Source organism: Homarus americanus, unplaced genomic scaffold (genome assembly GCF_018991925.1).
Source record: "Homarus americanus isolate GMGI-L3 unplaced genomic scaffold, GMGI_Hamer_2.0 scaffold36373, whole genome shotgun sequence".
Classification (NCBI taxonomy): Eukaryota; Metazoa; Arthropoda; class Malacostraca; order Decapoda; family Nephropidae; genus Homarus; species Homarus americanus.
In genome coordinates, this window is record NW_024729135.1 from 12,554 (window position 1) to 21,723 (window position 9,170).

Consider the following 9,170-nt stretch of genomic DNA (forward strand, 5'->3'; position numbering starts at 1 on the left):
ACACTCTCGACCAACCAGGTGACTCCTCAGCCGGCTAGGTACCTTCCTGTCTGTTAGGTGACTCTTCCAGCCAGCCAAGTGACCCCTCCCTAGTCAATTAGGGGACTCTCCTAGCCAACTACATGACTTCAGTTAGCTAGGTGACTCTCCACCAACTAGATGAATTCTCAGCACACACACACACACACACACACACACACACAGAGGCCGCTCTGCTGGTAATCAATAGGCAGCCACCTAGGTGACCTCCCTCTCTCTCTCACCAGGTAACCTCTCACTCTCACTCACCAGGTAACCTCTCACTCTCACTCACCAGGTAACCTCTGACTCACCAGGTAACCTCTCCCTCTCTCTCACCAGGTAACCTCTCACGCTCACTCACCAGGAAACCTCTCACTCTCTCTCACCGTACCTCTCCCTCTCTCTCACCAGGTAACCTCTCACGATCACTCACCAGGTAACCTCTCACTCACCAGGTAATCTCACTCACCTGGGCAGTACTTCTTAATGATACACCTGGACAGTACACCTAAACGGTAGGCTCTTTATATTCTAGTTTCCTGTCTGTCTGTCTGTTTGTCTGTCACTTATCTGTACTTGAAATGAGGAACATCCTGCTTAGTGTCTGTCTCATCTTCCCTGTCTATGTTCCTGTTTGATTCATAAGTACTTAAGTCCGTCTTCCGTCCGTCTTCCCGTCCGTCTAATAATGTGTTCTTGTTTGGTGTATTGCGAGTGTCTATCTGTCCGTCTGTCTCTCTGTCTCTGTCTACGGGGTTCACAAGATCATCACATATACAGTAGACAGGGAAGGCCATGTCTGTCTGTCTGTCTGTCTGTCTCTGTCTGTCTGTGTGTCTGTCTGTCTGTCTGTCTCTGTCTGTCTGTCTGTCTACGGGGTTCACAAGATCATCACATATACAGTAGACAGGGAAGATCGGACTCACCAGCCTCACATATATCAAGGTTGCCAGACGGTGTTAACCAGGAATGGTTCTCTCAGTGTCTTGTTTATTCACCAGCAGGCGGTCGTGTATAGAGGAGTCGTGTATGGGGAGGGGGTCATAAATGGGGTCGTATATGGGGGTATAGAGGTCGTATATGGTCGTATATGGGAGAGGGGTCGTAAATGGGAGGGTCGTAAATGGGGGGTCGTATATGGGGAGGGTTGGAATGAGGGGAGAGTGTATATGGGGACGGGGTCGTATATGGGGAGGGTAGTAAATGGGGGTCTCGTATATGGAGGGTCGTGTATATGGGGGAGGAGGATATGGGGAGGGGGTTGTATATGGGGGAGAGGGTCGGGTATATGGGGAGGGGTTGTATATGGGGGAGGGTCGTATACGTTTCGGGAAAATACAGTATAAACCTTTGGAAGCCTCCTATTAGAAACTATGGAAGCCTCCTATTATATACTATGGAAGCCTCCTATTATAAACTGTGGGCCTCCTGTTATATACTGTGGAAGCCTCCTGTGAAACTAGGAAGCCTCCTATTTATATTGTGGAAGCCTCTATTATAAACTGTGAAGCCTCCTGTATATACTGTGGAAGCCTCCTATTAAAACCTATGGAGCCTCTGTTTATACTATGGAAGCCTCCTATATAAAACTGTGGAAGCCTCCTATTATATACTGTGGAAGCCTCCTATTAGAAACTATGGAAGCCTCCTTTTATATATTGTGGAAGCCTCCTATGAAACTGGAAGCCTCCTATTTAAACTGTGGAAGCCTCCTATTATAAACTGTGGAAGCCTCCTATTATATATTGTAAGCCTCTTATTATATACTGGAAGCCTCCTATTATATGCTGGAAGCCTCCTATTATATGCTGTGAAGCCTCCTATTATATACTGTGGAAGCCTCCTATTATATACTAGAAGCCTCCTATTATATATTGTGGAAGCCTCCTGTTTATATACTGTGGAAGCCTCTTTATTATATGCTGTGGAAGCCTCCTGTTATATGAAGCCTCTGTTATATACTGTGGAAGCCTCCTATGTATATTGTGGAAGCCTCCTATTATATGCTGTGAAGCCTCCTGTATATGCTGTGAAGCCTCTATATATGCTGTGGAAGCCTCCTATTTAGAAAACTATGGAAGCCTCCTATTATATACTATGAAGCCTCTGTATAAACTGTGGAAGCCTCTATTATATATTGTGGAAGCCTCTGTATATACTATGGAAGCCTCTGTAGTATAAACTGTGGAAGCCTCCTGTATATATTGTGACCTCCTGTATATACTGTGGAAGCCTCTTATATATACTGTGGAAGCCTCCTATTATATACTGTGGAAGCCTCTTATTATATACTGTGAGCCTCCTATTATATGCTGTGGAAGCCTCCTATTATATGCTGTGGAAGCCTCCTATTATATATTGTGGAAGCCTCTTATTGTATACTGTGGAAGCCTCTCTTATATACTGTGGAAGCCTCCTATTATATACTGTGGAAGCCTCCTGTGATATGCTGTGGAAGCCTCTATTATATGCTGTGAAGCCTCCTGTTAGAAACTATGGAAGCCTCCCTATTATATACTATGGAAGCCTCCTATTATAAACTATGGAAGCCTCTATTATATTATTGGAAGCCTCCTATTATATACTTTATGGAGCCTCTGTATAAACTGTGGAAGCCTCCTATTATATATTGTGGAAGCCTCTTTATTTACTTGGAAGCCTCTTATACTGTGGAGCCTCTGTATATACTGTGGAGCCTCTTATTATATACTGTGGAAGCCTCCTGTATATACTGTGGAAGCCTCCTGTTATATGCTGTGGAAGCCTCCTGTATATGTGGGAAGCCTCTATTTATATACTGTGGAAGCCTCCTATTATAAACTGTGGAAGCCTCTATTATATACTGTGGAAGCCTCCTATTATAAGCTGTGGAAGCCTCCTATTATATATTGTGGAAGCCTCTTATTATATACTGTGGAAGCCTCCTATTATATGCTGTGGAAGCCTCCTGTTATATGCTGTGGAAGCCTCTTGTTATATACTGTGGAAGCCTCCTGGTATATATTGTGGAAACCTCCCTGTATATGCTGTGGAAGCCTCTGTTATATGCTGTGAAGCCTCCTGATTATATGCTGTGGAAGCCTCCTATTATGCTGTGGAAGCCTCCTATTATATACTGGAAGCCTCCTTTATATATTGTGAAACCTCTTATATATGCTGTGAAGCCTCTATTATATGCTGTGAAGCCTCTGTATATGCTGTGGAAGCCTCTGTTATATGCTTCTCCTATTATATACTGTGAAGCCTCCTATTATATGTGTGAGCTTCCTGTATACACTGTGGGGAAGCCTCCTATTATATACTGTGGAAGCCTCTTATTGTGTGCTGTGGAAGCCTCCTATTATATGCTGTGGAAGCCTCCTAATATATGCTGTGGAAGCCTCTATTATATACTGTGGAAGCCTCTGTTTATATTGTGGAAGCCTCCTATTATATACTGTGGAAGCCTCTTATTATATGCTGTGGAAGCCTCCTATTATATGCTGTGGAAGCCTCCTGTTATATGCTGTGGAAGCCTCCTGTTATATGCTGTGGAAGCCTCCTGTATATATTGTGGAAGCCTCCTGTATATACTGTGAAGCCTCTATTATATATTGTGGAAGCCTCCTATTATAGGCCTCCTATATATGCTGTGGAAGCCTCCTATTATATGTGAAGCCTCCTATTATATACTGTGGAAGCCTCCTGTATATACTGTGAAGCCTCCTATATATACTGTGGAAGCCTCTTATTATTGTGGAAGCCTCTATTATATACTGTGGAAGCCTCCTATTATATACTGTGGAAGCCTCCTATATAAACTGTAGAAGCTAGAAGTCTGACTTGTATGCAACATGTATCTGATGTATAACCAGGAGTTCTCGTGTGTGTGTGTGTGTGTGTGATGATGTGTGTAATAATAATAATATGTATGTATATGTAATGTAATAATATGTATTAATAAGTAATATAGAAAATAATAATTAACGGTTTATTGAAAAATTATGGCAGCCGGAAGGCTGAACATATACAGTTACATAATTGGGAATGGGTCTCTTGATTTACAAATAATATACAGTTAACATAAGTGATACAAATATGATATATAATAACTAGGTGGGGAGACGGTTATACTACAGTGCAAAAGTGTCAAAGATTGACTGGGTAGTGAATACACTGGTTGATTACAAGTTTTTGATAATTTTTTACAGTGGTTGGGGCTGGGCTGTTCTTAAAGCGATCAGTTCGTGCTCGTATGGGCTGGATGCAGTTGTGGTGTCGAACAGCAATTCTCGGGTGAGGGATCTCGGGTGGTAGGAGGAGCCGGTGTCGAGGATGGTGCAGATGCTTTCACCAAATTTGCAGATGAGGTCGTGGTGATGGTCAGTGAGAGTCGAAAGGGTCAGTGTGTTGAGCGCTTCTTGATATGTGGAGTAGGAAGAAGAATAATCTTGTATGCCCTCTTTTGCACTTTTCCTAAGTGTTTACGTTGTGTGGCATTTAGGGAGGAAGCAGTGGGGGAGGCATAGGTGAGCTTAGGGAAGTATGAAGTTGAGTAACACTGGGGAGCTCAGGGGCAGGAACTCCGAGGGACTTGAGTCGACGGAGGGTGGAGCAAAACTGGAGGATTTGACAACTTCACTGACGTGTGGTTTCCAGGTTTGTTGTGTAAGCTGACGCCGAGGAGCTTAGTGTAATCTACAATGTGTGCGTTTGTTTGTTTTACTGCTCCCTCACCCACACTATCCTCCTCACGTCCACACCTCACCCACACTATCCTCCTCACGTCCACACCTCACCCACACTATCCTCCTCACGTCCACACCTCACCCACACTATCCTCCTCACGTCCACACCTCACCCACACTATCCTCCTCCGTCCACACCTCACCCACACTATCCTCCTCACGTCCACCTCACCCACTATCCTCTCCGTCCACCTCACCCACACTATCCTCCTCACGTCCACACCTCACACTATCCTCCTCACGTCCACCTCACCCACACTATCCTCCTCAGTCCACACCTCACCCACACCTATCCTCCTCCGTCCCTCACCCACTATCCTCCTCACGTCCACACCTCACCCACACTATCCTCCTCACGTCCCACCTCACCCACACACTATCCTCCCTCACGTCACACCTCACACTATCCTCCTCACGTCCACACCTCACCCCACCTCCTCCTCACGTCCACCTCACCCACACTATCCTCCTCACGTCCACCCTCACCCCTATCCTCCTCCCGTCCACACCCTCACCCACACTATCCTCCTCGTCCCACCTCACCCACCTCCTCCTCACGTCCACACCTCACCCACACTATCCTCCCGTTCCACCTCACCCCACTATCCTCCTCACGTCCCTCACCCACACTATCCTCCTCCGTCCACACCTCACCCACTATCCTCTCCGTCCCCCTCACCCACCTTCCTCCTCACGTCCACACCTCACCCACACTATCCTCAGTTGTATTCAGGTGAAAAATACAATTAAATACAATGAAGACTAATACATCCCCTTACCTGTAACTCACACGATGGGCTAATTAACCTGTAATTACTCACCTGTTGACATTTACATAATTCGTCGTTAATTCCTTTGATATTTTACTGACTATTATTAAGTAAGAAGTTGTTTGGTTTTTTCAGTTGTTTTAAAAAATTAATTACAGTCTGTACAGTGAAGCCTCCATATAACGGACTGCAATGAAGCCTCCATATAACGGACTGCAGTGAAGCCTCCATATAACGGACTGCTCTCTACATATAATCCGTTAAATGGATCCTTGATATAACGGACTTTCATATCTACATAGTTCGTTAGATGGAGGTTTCACATCTAACGGACCCACGATATAACGGAATTCCCTATAATCCGTTAAATGTTTGTTGGTGGGTCAGTGTTGTTGTGTGTGTGTGTGTGTGTGCTGTTCGACCTGTTTCACCCAACGATGTGAGTAATGCATGTTGGTATCCTCCCTCCTCTCCCACCCCCTCCCCTCCTCCCTTCCCCTCCCTCCCCCTCTCACCTCCCCTCCCTCCCCTCTCCCCACCCCTCCCCTCCCACCCCTCCCTCTCTCCCTACCCCTTCCTTCCTCCCACCTTCTTCCCCTCTCCCACCCCTCCCTTCCTTTCCCATCACTTTCTCATCGTCTTCACCTCTCCCACCTCCCTCCTTTTCCCCCTCTTCCCCTTCCCCTCTCTCCCACCCTTCCCTCTCTCCCTCCACCCTTCCCCTCTCCTCCCCTCCCCTCTCCCTTCCTCCTCTCCACTTCACCCACCAGCCCAGCCAAGCTAATTGCAGATGGAGTGTTTGTACTCGTTTGCCTGCCCTCATCTCAGCCCCGGGGTTCGAATCTCACATATTGGCGTAGTTATTATTCCCTGAGTAGTGATGATGTAAAAGTACTGGGTTATTTGTTGACGGGAAAACTGAATATACCGGTCACATGTACCCGGCGAGTGTTTTAATGTGTGTGTGTGTGTGTGTGTGTGTGTGTGTGTGTGTTGTGGTGTGTGTGTCCCTGTGTATACCTGTGTATGTAACAAAATACAAACCAGGTGAATTAATGCGTGACCTCAGCATCTAGGTGAATTAATGCGTGACCTCAGTATCCAGGTGAATTAATGCGTGACCTCAGTATCCAGGTGAATTAATGCGTGACCTCAGTATCCAGGTGAATTAATGCGTGACCACAGCATCCAGTAAACTCAACACTATCAATCTAGCATCATTCTCTCATTCTTTTATTATACCGGAACATTTTTATAGTTTAAGTAGAATACGACATAAAAAAATATTCCCTTTCATAATGTGTACGTAACGGAGGGTCGTGTTACCTGCAGTAATAGTGAGGCAAGTTACGTGATACCTGCCCTTAATGAGCCAGTTTTTACCATAGTTATAAACGCTCAAACTTTACCATTATGAGAGCTTAAGTTTAGTCTACACCCGCTGCATGGACTGGTGTGTGTGTGTGTGTGTGTGTGTGTGTGTGTGTGTGTGTGTGTGTGTGTGTGTGTGTGTGTGTGTGTGTGTGTGTGTGTGTGTGTGTGTGTGTGTGTGTGTGTGTGTGTGTGTGTGTGTGTGTGTGTGTGTGTGTGTGTGTGTGTGTGTGTGTGTGTGTGTGTGTGTGTGTGTGTGTGTGTGTGTGTGTGTGTGTGTGTGTGTGTGTGTGTGTGTGTGTGTGTGTGTGTGTGTGTGTGTGTGTGTGTGTGTGTGTGTGTGTGTGTGTGTGTGTGTGTGTGTGTGTGTGTGTGTGTGTGTGTGTGTGTGTGTGTGTGTGTGTGTGTGTGTGTGTGTGTGTGTGTGTGTGTGTGTGTGTGTGTGTGTGTGTGTGTGTGTGTGTGTGTGTGTGTGTGTGTGTGTGTGTGTGTGTGTGTGTGTGTGTGTGTGTGTGTGTGTGTGTGTGTGTGTGTGTGTGTGTGTGTGTGTGTGTGTGTGTGTGTGTGTGTGTGTGTGTGTGTGTGTGTGTGTGTGTGTGTGTGTGTGTGTGTGTGTGTGTGTGTTTTGATTCTCTTCTGCTGCCATACTTATTTGATACACACACACAAATGATATGATACAGTGGGTCGTGTGCCGAGGTATTAGGAACCTTAATTTTTGCGCTAATTACCAACAATGAGACAGCATAATGATTACTGGGGCTCGTAACAATCCATTAGAACCTCTCTTATGCCACCACCACCACCACACCACCACACCACCACCACCACCACACCACCAATCATTCCACCGACAACCACCACCACCACCACCACCAACCCCACCACACCACCACCACCACACCACCACTCCACCACACCACACCACCACCATCACCACCACCTCCACCATCACCACCAGCCACACACCTACCACCACCACCATCACCACCACCACCTACCATCACCACCATCTACCACCATCACCACCATCTCCTCACCTGTCCTGCCATCTCACCACCACCACCTACCACCATCACCACCACTCCACCACCACCACCTACCATCAATCACCACCACACCACCATCTTCTACCACCTACCATCCTGCATCTACACCATCATACCATCTTCCTTCCATCCATTCCTACCTACCCTCCTACCACCACCACCACCTCCTCCACCCCTCCACCACCACACCACCCTCTCTCCACCACCACCACCACACCACCCTCCACCCTGCCACCACCACCTCCTACCACCACCACCACCTACCCCCACCACCTACCACCATCTACCACCACCACCACCAGGTAGCCCAAGCTGTAAAGACAGGGACTAGCACAGACCTTGGACCGGTGTTGATCAGGGTGCTGGTCTTAGAGTGCTCACCTGTAATCACCGGAGAGTAAACAAGACGCTCACCTGAGACTTACCTGTTGTGTCTCTCTATCAGGTGGGTGAGGGTGCCACAGCTGGACCTTCCTCACACACACACACACACACACAAACACACAAACAAACAAACACTGTCGATACCATCTTGCTTGACGTTAACAGGTGTGTTTGTAGGAGAATGTTGTGTGTGTGTGTGTGTGTGTGTGTGTGTGTGTGTGTGTGTGTGGATGGCAGACTACGACTGACTGACTGACTTAAGAGCTGGCTTGGGTTGGTTGATATGTAGGTTGCGTGGAGGTGGGCAGACATGGTGGCGACATGGGCGTGGGCAGACATGATGTGCTTGACACGGGCGTTGAAGGAGTGAACGTCGCCGGTGTGGGTCACGTGTTGGAGTTGGGTGTCAGGTTCATGGACAACACAGCCATTATTAATTTACTCGTGTGAGCCAGGCTTACATCAAAGGTAAACTAGAGGTAATCCACAGGGTCTGAAATTAAAAGTAAACCGCAGGTAAACTAGAGGTAAATGACGGTAAACTAAGAGGTTAATCCACAGGTAAACTAGAGGGTAAATGACGGTAAACTAGAGGTAATCCAGGTGAAACTAGAGGTAAATGACAGTTAAATAGAGGTAATCCACAGGTAAACTAGGTAAATGACAGTAAACTAGAGGTAATCATGGGTAAACTAGAAATTAAAAGCTAGAGGTAAATGACGGTAAACTAGAGGTTATCACAGGTAAGCTAGAGGTATGACAGGTAAACTAGAGGTAAACCTGGGACTAAAATAGTAGACTGTAGGTAAAATAGATGTAGATAACGATGAACCAGAGTAAACCAGAGG